Source organism: Idiotropiscis lumnitzeri, chromosome 1 (assembly GCF_059441095.1).
Source record: "Idiotropiscis lumnitzeri isolate Australia: NSW breed Sydney's pygmy pipehorse chromosome 1, RoL_Ilum_1.0, whole genome shotgun sequence".
Lineage (NCBI taxonomy): Eukaryota > Metazoa > Chordata > Actinopteri > Syngnathiformes > Syngnathidae > Idiotropiscis > Idiotropiscis lumnitzeri.
The window spans coordinates 28,226,723-28,240,453 of NC_142391.1; the positions used below are offsets into that span (position 1 = coordinate 28,226,723).

Below are 13,731 nucleotides of genomic sequence, written 5' to 3' on the forward strand. Positions count from 1 at the left end.
AATATGTATTTGTTTCCGTGTCATTTCCCATTCTTTCTGTTTTCTGTTATTGCACCAAAAGACATCCTGACATGGAAAATATAAACAGAAATGAGTCTGTTTTTTTGTTTGTTTGTTTTTTTGCACAGGACAAAAACATCAGATCACACACTGTATGCAAAGGTCTTGGGCCACCACTGGCTTTGTTGTTTTTACGACCATTCTCGATACAGGATCAAGTGGCGGAAGCGATACGGTATGGTTAGGATTACGCAGGACTACGGGGGGAAAGAAAATCATCATGAACCGGTGCTGCATGGGCCAAGAAAGAATTTACGTTTGACTCAGGATCTGAATACATACACCAATTCATTTTCACCATTTCACAAGCAGAAGCATGTTGACACTGTCATTCTGATCTTCCAGATCCAAGAAGTAGAATGCTAAGTAAACATAGACAAGCAAAGACATTTTTTATTCATTTAGAATTGCCAAGACAACAAATCTAAGACGTTTGCACCGTTTACAATGAAGCAGTTGAGTCTCGTGTAGTAACTAACAGAGACCAGAGTGTGCTTTAGAATGGATTGAGTCAAATGTGCCTTGCTCTCTTTAGCTTTCTATTCCCAACAGTTCGACTAGAATAAATGCCGCCAGATTACAGAGGCTGACACTGAGTGTAATGCTGTGGAACAGATAAAATATGCTGTATGTCCCTTAGCTGAGTTGTTTGTCCATAAGAGCTCAAGGCCTTGAAATGATCGCAACTAGACTGTCCTGGTTGTTTTAAAAGAGGTTCCGCCTCTCATCCGAGCAAGCTGCATCAGATCATGCACATCGACTGGACAGGACAGCTCTCGAGAACTATTTATACGTTGTAGCTGGAGGCACGCCCAAAGCACAAATGTTATCCCTCTTATGGCAGAATGACCGTCATGAAAAGGTGACCTCTGAGTATTGCAAAGTCACTTGCGGAGTCCCGCAGGGATTGGTACTTGACCCTCTATTGTTTAGGATTTATGATTGCCATTGCCCTAACCTGTGCAATTGCTGCAATTTGGTGGCGTATTTCTTTCTGGAACTGAAACGTTGATTATTAGCCCTGCTAGACTCAGGCACTTGGTTGAAGACACCCCTCTAACATTTGATGAATAGCATTATCCAAAGTGCAGAATAACTCCGGTCGCTTGCGATTGGCTGGCGACTAGTCGAGGGTCTACCCTGCCTCTTTTCCAAAATCAGCTGGCTTAGACTCCAGATCACCCGTGACTCTTAACAAGCATTTGTGGTATATTACTTCAAAGATGTCAACATTAGCATTTTTATTCAATAAATTTCCCTTATATATAAAGTGACAAAAATATTAACTTTAACTTTAGTTGTTCGACTGTTTGGACAATGTTTTACAAAAGGCTGAGGCACATCTAACGATTCCCTTTTACACATATCTTTGTTTGATGTTCTTTGGCTCTTGGAAGTCTTACAATCAATATTATTTATTCATGAAGAAGGATTTATGAGGACCTATTTAACAGTGTGTGGCCGTTGCGTTTGAAAGCACACTACCCCAACACGCTATTACGTCTAATTTGTCTTCCTGTGTTCGGCACACATAATAGAACAATTTTTGTATTTGTGAAATGAAGACGTCATTTTGCAGGCCACGTTGACAATCTCAAAAGTGGGTTTCTAATTATTTAGATTATTTAGTGGCCTAATAGCGTCTCCGCGGAAGATAAAGCCGATAACGCATGGTCTCGGAATAAAATGAGACAATTGGCCTCACTTCATTTCGAGTAATCTACACCGCCCGCAACAATTCAACTCGCCTCCCGCTTGACAATGCTTTTCTTTTACTATTAGAGCCCAGAAAACAAAAGTATAAACTGTGGTAAAGTAGTTTGGTTCAAATCAGATGTGACGGTGCCGGCAGCTGCCACAAAGGAAACAGCTCACTCAATCCCACCTATCGAATTCCACAGTATTAAGGTGGTTTATGATTTGCTGGTGAATTCCAGGCGGCTATTTGTTCACACGTTGAGTGAAAGCAGATCTTGCTGCAGTTCTGAATCAGATTGGATTACAAGCTTAGGGTCTTCTTTTTTTCTGTTCTCTGCTGGTATTAGTGTTGGCAAAAGCTTCGGAAGGAGTGCAGTGATGCAGTCCTTTCTCTCGGTACAATCAGATTTGTTATATTTTCAGCAACGATTACTGTCTGGAGTCATCGTTTCACAAGAATTGTTATGTGATATTGTGGAAAGTTATTTCGTGACAATCTATCCAATGGAGTCATGTATTTAGATTTTGCAATTTCACATATATTATGACGTCCAGGATGTGTATTGCACAGAGAAATTCAGTATGACGCAAATGTTTTGTGTTCGACTTTAGATGCAGTCTGCTACGGATCTTACCAAGGAGCTATTGAGATTGTGTGAAAATTCCCAATTCAATCTCACCAAGAATATTTTTGCCACTAAGCTTACCAAAGAGGATAAGACATTAAGATTGCACTCTGACAGAGCGTAAACGATGGCGGCTCCAGACGATTAAACCGCCAAAAACATGCCATGTCTAGAAGATTATTAATAATCTTCACATCCGGTTTGCACAACTGTTCCTCTTTTTCGGAAATATTGTTTTACAGAAAAAAGAAGCCTGATGCTATAACTAACTACACTGTACGTTGTTTACTATAAGACAGGGATGAGTAACTGGTGATCTGTGATGACATTGAGTGCCCACCCACCACCACCATTTGAGGCACAGATTTCTAAAAATCAACTTTTATAATTCATATTTTATTTTAGCATATTGGCCATGTTTGTCTTGTGACATACTAACATGGAGTTGCTTATCATACAGACATTAAAAATATAAAGAAACTATTTTTTTACATGCTTAGACTATCGGAGGAGGGACATATGACATTTAAAGAGTTTAACTGAAAGGAACAAGGGAAAAAGCCCTCAAAATAAATATAATTGCATCAATTTTTAAGGTGAAAACAGAGTGAAACGACTTAAGTATAATAGAAAATCTGAGCTTTGATTGATGGTGATGAATTGATGCTTTGCACAAACGGCAAACAGTAACCTACTGGTCCGTTTTGATTGGATGTATGAGATGATATTGATTTTAGATTGCCTTTCACAACAAGCTGATTTTGTGTTAACATGAGTAAGGAGCTAATCAAGGATGTATTGAATACTGGATGACTAATAGCACCGAGAATAAGATCACAATTCATGAAACGAATAGTAAATCATCCCCTTGAATGGTCAGATTTTCAAGGAGCTAACCTAACGCATTGAAAAGTGCAGGGCAGAAATCAGCAAGGAGTGATTTATGACACGGCTGTCAAAAATAGGTACACTTCATGAGTTATGTCGGAGCAGATGTGACCCTTAAACCTGCCATCTGCAGGTCTCAAAAAGAGATAGATCACTCTCCAAAACACACCTAGCAGCAGAGTGACAGGCGGGCATCATTTAAAGTTTTGTCAAGACTAAAACACTCAATTTTATTTTTATCCTTACTTGTAGGCTAACATAAAGTTAAGTGGGAATTCAGAGACTCAAATAAATATGGATTGCATTACGACAAATGTATTTCAACTCTTTGCTCAAATTTTAGCAATTTCCGAAGTGACTTCAGTTTTGATTAGTTTATAGAGGCTACATTGGGGCCTAGATTTGCTGGCTGTAGTTGTAGAATGTATCATGCATTACACTGATTTGTCAAAAACAGCAATTTGCAAGTGGTGTGTCAAAACCCTATAATGTAAAAAAAATTATCATTCTGATTTTTTTTTTCCCATACAGTACAGTGATGTTCTATATCCGAGCAATTGTGATCAATATTTATTCCATAAGTTTGTATTAACCTGATAGCCCGTCACATTAATAAGTTGCAATGTAGCTCTCAGTTTCAAGAAGGTTGGTGACCCCTGACCTAACATAAATATGATATACTCTGCATGTGTTTTCAAAGGAAACAAATATTTCTTAACTTCTACTTTGGATAAAAGTAGGTCACGACTTTGCAACAATAGGAAAATGCGAGTCCCAGGGCAACAATAGATAAAGAAGCAGGAGCCTAAAATGTCCGTACTGACTTAAATTGCCGTGTTTAGGTGTCGCCCCATCCATACAATCCAATACAACTTTATTTGCTACATTTCACAACAGCTGGAGCTGTAACAAAGCACTTTCCATATGGTCTAATATAATAAATTAGCAGGAAATTAGAAAACAAATGAAAACACATCTACAATGCATGTAAGCACCACAATACACACCTACTGATGCAATCAAATTAATAATGAAGGTTGTTCGAGCCTCACTTGTCAACAACAAATGTAGTCACATATTAAGCTCCTTGTTAGAGTTTTTGCGCAGGCGAGGAGTTATTTTGTGACGATTGGACGTTTCAGATATGATCGAATGTCCATGGACATGTGGGGTCCCACACGGGTCAGTCATTGGTCCCATTTTGGTTTGTCTGCATATGTTACCTTTTGGGTCAAATGCTTCAGAGCACCAATGATGGCGATTATGGCTTTGCAGATGACACGCAGCTGTATTTATCAGTTACCCCACCACATCAAAGCATTTAATTCACAAATTGTGTCACTGTTTAAATCAAATTACCAACTGTATAAACCAAAACTTCCGTCAACTAAAGCCAAATAAAACTGAGGTAATTGGTAGTGGCCTGATTGCTGTTTGTGTAACAAAGTCTACTGAACATGAGTAGCAGGCGGTTGATTAGGTTTACGATGATGTGAAGTGGTCAGTCCTGTCGTGATGCGGCAAGGAACTTGTTCCAGCTCGTACAGCTGCTTTCGTAGTCTCGTGAGTAACAGCTTTCACTTTGTCTCTCTGCAGGCGTCTGCCCTCAGGCTACTGGCTAACTCCGCTAAAGGTCAGCGAGAACATCCTGGTCTCATAAAAGGGGAAAAAAACGGCCAATTAACACCCCTGCGCTCAGAACTCTGGCTTATTTATTCAGGATCCTTCCTCAGTGAGAAGATGAGAATGAGGAAGAAGGTAATGACCATATCATAAGAGATGGAAGAGATCAGAGGGAAAGTCGAGTTTAATTACCGCCAGCTCAGTGAGCTATCTTCGCTGGACACCGACTTGGCAATGGTTGGTGCAAACACTTCTGACACATTTCACTATTCACACTGCTGTTGTGTTAAAAAGCACGTGTACGAGGGTGAGAGCAGACCTTCTTGACAACACTGATGCGTTCTATGATGAATACTAAAAGAAGCGATTTTGTCAAAAACCCTTTATCGGCTGAAAGAAGGAAGAATTTTCATGGAGTGTGTTAAACCGGCCTCCTCCTTTTGGAGATGTAGTAATTGAACGTCCTCTGTTGATAACTTACCATTCATGATACACTCCCAAAAACGTGTTATCGAGTCTTTGGGATAAACACTTAGCCACCCGCCGAGTGAAGGAAATGTGATTAAGTCCCTGCATCTACCCATCAGGCGATAAACATCATTAGATGGAAAAGCGGCTGGTCTAATTTGTTGTGATGCGCCTGTGATGTCACGATTGGATGTGCTCCTCCAGATGAGAACGAGGCAACGCCGGTCGCCTCGGAAAAACACTTTTATCAAGAGATGTTGTTGACTACAAATGTGCTGTGATGAAGCAGGTTATTTGCAGCATGTGTTGATCTAGTTCGACTCACACACACAAAAAAACTCCACTTCATTAACATGACTTTCACATCACGAAGCTTACGCAGGAGCAATGTTTTAACGTTTTGCATGCAAGTCCAGGCTGACTGTTGAAATGATGGGATGCAATCTGATTCAATGATGGTGCTTTTTTAATTTGATTTAGTTCAATTTAATGCATCCTCAAATCAGAACCGATTTTCGGATTCAAATCTGTTGTTGCTACACCCTTGGCAACTACCATTGTTAAAATAACTGTTGATATTAAAAGTATCAATAAAACGCTCAGCCTCAAATTCAAAGACAAATAATGCAGGCACTCGTGTTGTTAAGATCCCAAAACACTTCAATAGCATACTGGATAGAGAACTTCCATACCAATACTAAATTGGAGTCATGGGAAAATCCTAAATCATCAGTAGAATATCTCAGACTATTTACGAAATGACATTCAATATTACACTTCCAACTTAAAAGGTGGCATTTTTAAGCAAAAACAATAATTTCATTGCCCTGTTAAAAAATAGCATTTTCGACACAGTAGAGATGATGAGCGCTAAATAGACACACAAACTGCTGCCTGCTGTTACTGTCACTTCGAAAATACCCGTACTGAAAACGTGTTGGATCTTGTCATTTTTCACACAGAGGGATTGCAGTACCTTTCTAGTAATTGTATACCATGCGACCCGAGCAGGCTCGATACGAAGATAAGTGGCGGAGGATATGCGCCTCACTCAAATACAAGTAAACCGCTGTAAATGTTGAACGCAGATGCAATCGAACACTATGCCGTAACCTGGTAGTAAGTCAAGGTGATGATAGAGTCGTACAATTTTGGGAGTCATATCCTTTTCTCTCGGCATATATTCTTTCCTACCTATCCATAATAAATAAATTAATTAATTAATTAAACATATTATATATATATATATATATATATATATATATAAATAATAATGCCAATGCATTTCAATGTAGAAAACAAAAGCGGGGTAGGTCAGGGTCTGACTGGATGATGAAACCAAGTGAAATTAGTGACAAAGCAACAGGGAAGCAAAGCCGTAAAAAGAATTTAGGATCCACATCAAATCCATCTAAAGAAGAACTTAAAGCCGCTCTAATGGAACTGTGACATATGAACCCAGTGAACCATTTGTACCTTTGTGCAGTACATTACTTGCAACATTTTTGAGAAGGCAGACAAGAGAGTGTCTATCTGTAGCTGCAGGAAACTTGCTGAACTGCTTTGTGGGTTGATTCCTCGTGACAGAAAGATTCACCCATGACCTGAGCATGGAAACATGAAACTGGAAATGTACGTGGGCGGGTGCATCGACGGCACATTACGCAGACACTGGTCAATACGCTCACATCCAATTAAAGCCTCCTTTGGAATTCAATTGCTTTCTAAGAAATATTTCATGAATTCATGTCTTGATGATAAATCCAATTCAAATTGATTTTTTTTTCTTTTTGAGTGGGGCACTGGTCTTACAAATGTTATCAGTATAATGGAGATGGTTGTGGTGACTTCTATTTAATACTAAAGCGGATCCAACCGGGTCAAGCACAATCTGGCCCAGTCAAAATGTCTAAATCTATACTTTAATATATTCTTATTTCTTTTTGCTGGTAGCCCTTTGTGGTGGCAAAATCAATGGAAAATACACAAATGGAGTCTCGCCAGATAATTTTATTCAATTAATTTTGGAAACAGTTGGCTTTGGCTGTTTTATTGTATTTAAAATATTCCTCCTTGTCTGTTGTTTTCCTTTATTCAGAATATAGATACTGTGCACTCTGGACCAAGATTATAGTTCACCAAAGCTAACCATAACTAAAACGAAAATTGAAAAAAAAGAATTTGCTCACGGAATTATACTATCACACTTTTGTGGTTTATTTTAAATGCATCCCTTTTCAGCCGTACAGAAGATGGAAGGTCGTACAGTCGTTTGGGAATTGTAGTATAATTAATTAGACAAATCTTATTGTGATTTATTAGTTTTTTACTTGCACTAAAAAAAAATCAACCAAATACTCTTAATTTAAAGAAGACAACTCATAACGCACAAAAAAAGTTGCTCTGCACAAACTAATCAACTGTAAAACTAGAACTGTCAATATTTTGTCACACTGCCGAGCAGTGATGACAAACTGTAGAGCAGTAACAAAAGAAATGCTAACAAGACCGTTCATCCCACTGCACATGCTTGCGTCACATTTTCTTCGCTATCTTGCATTCTTGCTTTGCTAGAAAAAAATAGAAATTGTGACAGGCGTTGCTTTAAAAAAGAGCTCAGACACGTTTGGCATCCAGTCATTCCAATACATGCCGCTCTGGCGCTAATAGAAAAAATATTCCATTCGGTCTGTCGGTACATTTAATGAATACAGTACGCTATGCGTCTATACACTCTCTTTGTTACGTTGCGCAACCTCATTCATTCTGCACGAAAGGCTTTTAAAAGTATATGCTGCACCCCAGCGCTGTATAGGGTTACACATTAGCCTGCCATATATACTGAAGTGGAGTAGCCGCTGTGCGCTTTCGACCAAATAAGTGCTTGTTTGCCATTAGTCACTGCAGTAGCTTAGTGTTGATTTCTGTGTGTGTGTGCGTGTGTGGGTAGCAGATGTATATTACGAGCTTATTACTCCGATCGTCACACTTCCAGAGAGTGCAGCAGGACCACAGGTTGGCTAAAAGCTCGCCGTTGGTCCTCTTACACACTCTTAATGTTCCGCTAATGAACGAGCGGCCTCATTTTGCCTGTTCTTTTTTTAAAAGAGAGGGTTTTTTTGTCCTTATTGTAGGTGGCTCCGGAATGCAGTCAGTGCTTTAGGGAAGCATTTAGTCAACCACCAGGGCCATATGTTAATTACAAGTGATTTAATGGGTTCTTTAACATTATAACCAATTAACAATTAGCTGGGGTTGCTGTACATTTGGAAGTAGAAGACAGTACATTAAAAATCCTTTCAGTAGGCCATTTTCTATGAAAGCATTGCATTTGTTGAAGTATGGCTGCTTTTAAATAAATACAATAAATGTAATAAAAAATAAATGATAAATTATATTATTAATAAATTAATTTAATTATTTAATAATTTTTTTTCATTTAAAAGATGCAAGTGCATCAATTGAAACCGTTTCATTTCACTTTGAAATATATCGAGACGATTCAATGCATTGACAAGTTAATTCACATGTACCTAAAATGACGACAACAAAAAAAGTCATTGCATCATTTGGAAATCGAAATGCAATCCCAGTTGAATAGAACTGAATCGAATTCTTCCGCTTTCAAATCGAACCGTCCTTTGTTTCTCAGAACACGTATCAAAAGACATTGAATCAGCTTTTGTGGCGAGACACGCATGGGAGTGGTATCAAGGTTGGAAAATATGACTTTGTTTTGTTTTGTTTTTTCTACTTATTTCCAGCCCTGTTTTAATTGTGACCTTTAAAATGGTCTAATTTAAACCTACCAGTCACGGCTTTGATGCAGATGAGCTGCCGGCCATCAAAATGATCTCAATTAATATTAATGAGCTTAATAATAGCGATTTCCGCAAAACACACACAAGCTGCCTCACCAAAAAGCCGAAATTCAAATCCACAACACAAATAGACGCATCTGTCTGCTGCTACTTCAAATGATATTGTCCAAGGCTGTCCAACAATACGAGCTAGAGCTCGGCAAATGACGTGATGCATAAAGATGCAAACAACAAGCTTGCAAATGTATTTTGATGAAAGGAGAACGATGCTCCAAGAACATTCCTATGCTTCATTCAAATCCTCCGGAGTGCCAAAAACAGTTTACAATTTACTCAGACCTTGACGCTTCATGTCAAACAAAACAAAAGGTATAAATAAGACATTCAGTTTGAATTATATGAAACATCGTAATTAAAGTGGGTCTAATAGTAGCAGCTCTGAGTCACCAGTCGGCATGCATGCAGTGATTAGCGTATACATATATCCACTACTTGTGTTCTAATTTGCCATTTGTCCGGTGCGCCTGTTCGCGACGCTCGTGTCTTGTCAGCAAAAGGTCAGCCTTCCCCTCCAGGCCGAGTGCACACTTCACTCCGGGGAAATTAATGGCTCCAGCCTTCAGTCGCTGTCTTTCTCCATCTTTGTAATTTGCCAGCGTCGACTTGGAGGATGCTTTGAAAAGGTAAATGTGCGCTCGCCCACGTACGGTGGATGAAAACAGATGGGAGGTCTTCATGCCGTGATTGATTTAACGATGGCGAGGTGGGTTGTTTTCACCGTGACACATGACAGGACATCCTGACATGTTCTCAATATATAAATGTTTTTATGTTTGATGATTTCTTTTTAAAAATCTTTTGATTTATGATGATGTGGACTTCATATGCTGCTTTGTCCATTTTGTCCTGACTCATCGCCATGATTATTTTTTGTAATGCCGTTCAGTTTCCAGTTCTATAGTCATTTCCCTTCCCTTCTCTGCCATCACAGGTACCTCACTCAGTAAATTTCCAGAAGTCCTCGCTAGAAAGCAGCGATAGAATTGCTTGTCCACATATACATTTCCGTTAAATGTACTATACTGCTGTACAAAATTTTCATGTTGAAAGCTGATTTTATACAAATCTGATCAGTTGAATTTGAATGGCAGATATTTTTAATTTCATGTAAAGTCAGTAATCGGTTGTAATGTCATAATTTGCTGATCGATCTATGACATCATTGATTGGATCTGCAAAATAAGACAACAAACACAATCACGCTCGCTCCAGGGAGCTTTTGTGTTGTCACTGTTCATAAACCAAGATTTCTCAGATTTATAATATCTATCTATATGTATATATATATATATATATATATATATATATGTATATATATATATAATTAGATATTTGTTTTAATTAGATAGATAGTTATAAATATAAATATTTATTTTTTGAGGGTTGGGGGGGTAACTCGCTGATGGGATCCAAAATACTGATGATGTAAAGCCGAGTTGAAAGTGCCGTCAAGCTGTACACTCCATAAAAAAAAAAAATAAAAAAATCACACAAAAGCACAAAGCCTTGATATGCGTCCATTCCTCTCAGAGAGGTTTCTCAAGGTTTGGGTCAATTTTATTCATATAGCACATTAGAATTTTTTTTTCTGCCCAACGTGCAAAATACAAATGAAGAATGCAAGGACAAAAGTTTAAAAAAAATTGTAAATTGGTCGAGAAGAGCTCAAGACAAAAGGAAATAAAATAAAAATACCAGAACAAAACAGCACAATAAAAGCAGGATTTTTCAAACAAATATGTAGAAGTTTGGACTTCACTACATTACATTGCGAATACACACAGCATGTGGCTAAAACTTGAACGACGTAACCTGTTGATGTACCGTATACACCTTATCAAGAAAGGCAAATGTTTCCTCAACAAAACCGTCTTCTTTTATCGGGCTGAATTCAGGCCTGACCGACCTCAGTACACCTCGACAAATCGCGTATGCTGATCATAATGAGATCTCCTACCCGTTCATAAGCCGCTCTGTGGAAAGGTGGAATGGGTCGAAACGGATGAGGAATTCCGGTTTTAAAACAACCGAAGAAAACATGTTTCAGCATGTTAAGAACAAAATGCCGTGTTGAGCTAGTTTTTTGTTGTTGTTGCTGCATGTCAACCATGACAGGTTATGTATGATACAGTGTGACATGGTGCAATATGATATGACTAATATTCTATAACACGCGAAGAGATGGTAATTAGAGCCTGTCCTAGAAAGGCAAGATGCAGTTCGAGAGCGCAAAAGAAGTGCATAACACAAAAATATTGTGCAGTGTAAGCGTACCGACTCCTCTGGGGTTTTTTTTTTCCAACCTAACAAACTTAATTTATAATCTCACGTTATAAATCAATAATCATGCCCAAATATGTACATTATAAAATGAACCGAGTGCCGTCACTTTATCGGTGGAAAAACAGGATTAAGAAGGAGTTCACACTCAGTGATCTTCAGCAAAAACTAATTTCATCTGAAATACTTTCAGTTTTCATTCTTTCAAATTTAACCCATGTCAACTAAAATAGTGTGCCGCCATCTAGTGGTCAGCAGAGGAATTGCACACAAAATAAAGAGGGGGTGGGGCGTCAGAACAAAATAGTTATAAACTGTGCCGCAAAAAAATGTAACCCGTGATAGAAGATGGAATACACATTTCCAGTATATTATGTCATATGATCCAGTTACAAAATGTTCATTCCACCGTGCTGATATTACCATAGCTTTTAAAACATATATTTGCTCCATTTTCTGAAATACAACAAGCATTGACATATTTTACATTAGCACATTGCTTTGTTTTATGTACCTTGTCAAGGAGAACATCACATTCGATTTTCTCCATTTTATGAGCTGAACAAATCAAGTTAATTTCCCATTCACCCCCCCCCCCCCAAAAAAAAAAAAAAATCAATTCCAGACTTGGGCCAGCGCTTTCTTTTTAAAGTAAAGATATTTCACAACTGCATTGCATAACTTGGTTGCCCACACAAAATAAAGTTTACTACCATCCCCCCCGACACATAAGCCTTGGAAAGTGGACCTAAAAGGCCATTAAAGGAATCATTGCAGGGAGTTAAAAACATATCGCCAGATGGAAGAAGTGTGCATTATCATGGCTGCAGGCTAGTTATGATAGATGCCTGGCCAAGCCGAAGGCCCTCGCAGGTCCCTGCTGGGTGCCCGGGGCGCACCGCAAGCACCGAGGATGAGTGACGCTGTGCGTAAAAGTGGAATCCACAGGGATGTGAAGTCAGGAGGATGATCAGAAAGAAAAAAAAAACAACTACAGAAGGCAGGTGGTGCACTTGTTTGCCTTCAAAGCAGATGAAAAGCTATGATTGAGTCTTTACGTCTGTGTAATGTATGCGATGGCGTGTCCTTCAAGGTTTTATGAGTTGAGCGTCAAACGCCACGCTTGTCACAATGCTTTCGATATTCGAGGGTCATCAGTCTACTTATATTTTGTGAAAAAGGTTCCTATTAGGACTTCTGTCGATTACATTAAAACATTAGAACCTATCGTTCAAAGTCCATCCAGCCATCATCTGTGGTCAAGGGGGTGCTGGAGCCTTTGCCAGCTCTCTTCGGGCAGGAGGCGGGGGACACCCTGAACGGGATTCCAGCCAATCACAGGGCACACCGACTTAAAACCATTCGCGCTCACACTCATACTTATGGCCAATTTAGAGTGTTTAATCAACATGCCACGCATGTTTTTGGAATGTGGGAGGAAACCGGAGTACCCGGAGGAAACCCACGCAGGCACGGGGAGAACAAGCAAACTCCACACAGGATGGCCGGAGCCGGGATCGAACCCACGACCGATGCTGTCTCTCACTGTAAGGCCATCGTGCTAACCAGTCGGGCCACCGTGCCGCCCTCGTTTGAAGTCATTATGTAGAAAAACTGAAATTGATCGCAGGGAAAGATCCCTATAAACCAGGGGTGGGCAAACATTTTGATTGGTGGGCCACAATGGGTTTTAAAATTTGACAGAGGGGCCGGACCAGGAGCAGATGGATGGAAAAATAGATTTAATTTTAAATGAAAGTGAACAAAAGCATTACAACAATATATATATGTCTTTTAAAAAACACAGTATTTAGAAAATAAAACATTAACAAGGTTGATTCATTTAATTTTTTTCAAGTTTGACGGGCCACATGTGGCGTTGCATTGGCTACATGTGGCCCCCGGACCGTAGTTTGCCCACACCTGCTGTAACCGTTCAAAATCAGACTGGCCAATTGAATCCAATTCGTTCCCCAAAGTGAGCTATCACAACATCGTCAATTACTTGATGGTAAAGAAATGAGTTTTTGCGCTTCATTCTGAGATGCATTTGAGCATTAAAATATTTTGTTGTACACTAGTTCAATTAAAAAAAAAAACTACAATGCATATTTTATCCTTATTTAAATTTTTTTACCCAAGTATCGTATCAGTAACGCCCCCTGAAATTCTATTTATCTGTGATTGGTTGGCAACCAGTTGAGGGT

General features: G+C 39.0%; 1 long non-coding RNA gene across 2 annotated transcripts in view; it reads left to right on the forward strand.

Annotated features, from left to right (window-relative positions):
• Positions 1 to 13,731, forward strand: part of LOC148344104 (uncharacterized) — a 73,081-nt gene that overhangs the window by 14,822 nt on the left and 44,528 nt on the right. Inside the window, exons 2-3 of one of the 2 annotated variants that reach the window (XR_015842822.1) lie at positions 4,869 to 4,905; positions 4,993 to 5,132. This is a non-coding gene — a long non-coding RNA (uncharacterized LOC148344104). Of the gene's footprint in view, positions 1 to 4,868; positions 5,133 to 13,731 lie in introns of both variants that reach the window. The other variant, XR_015842821.1, reaches the window with a different exon arrangement.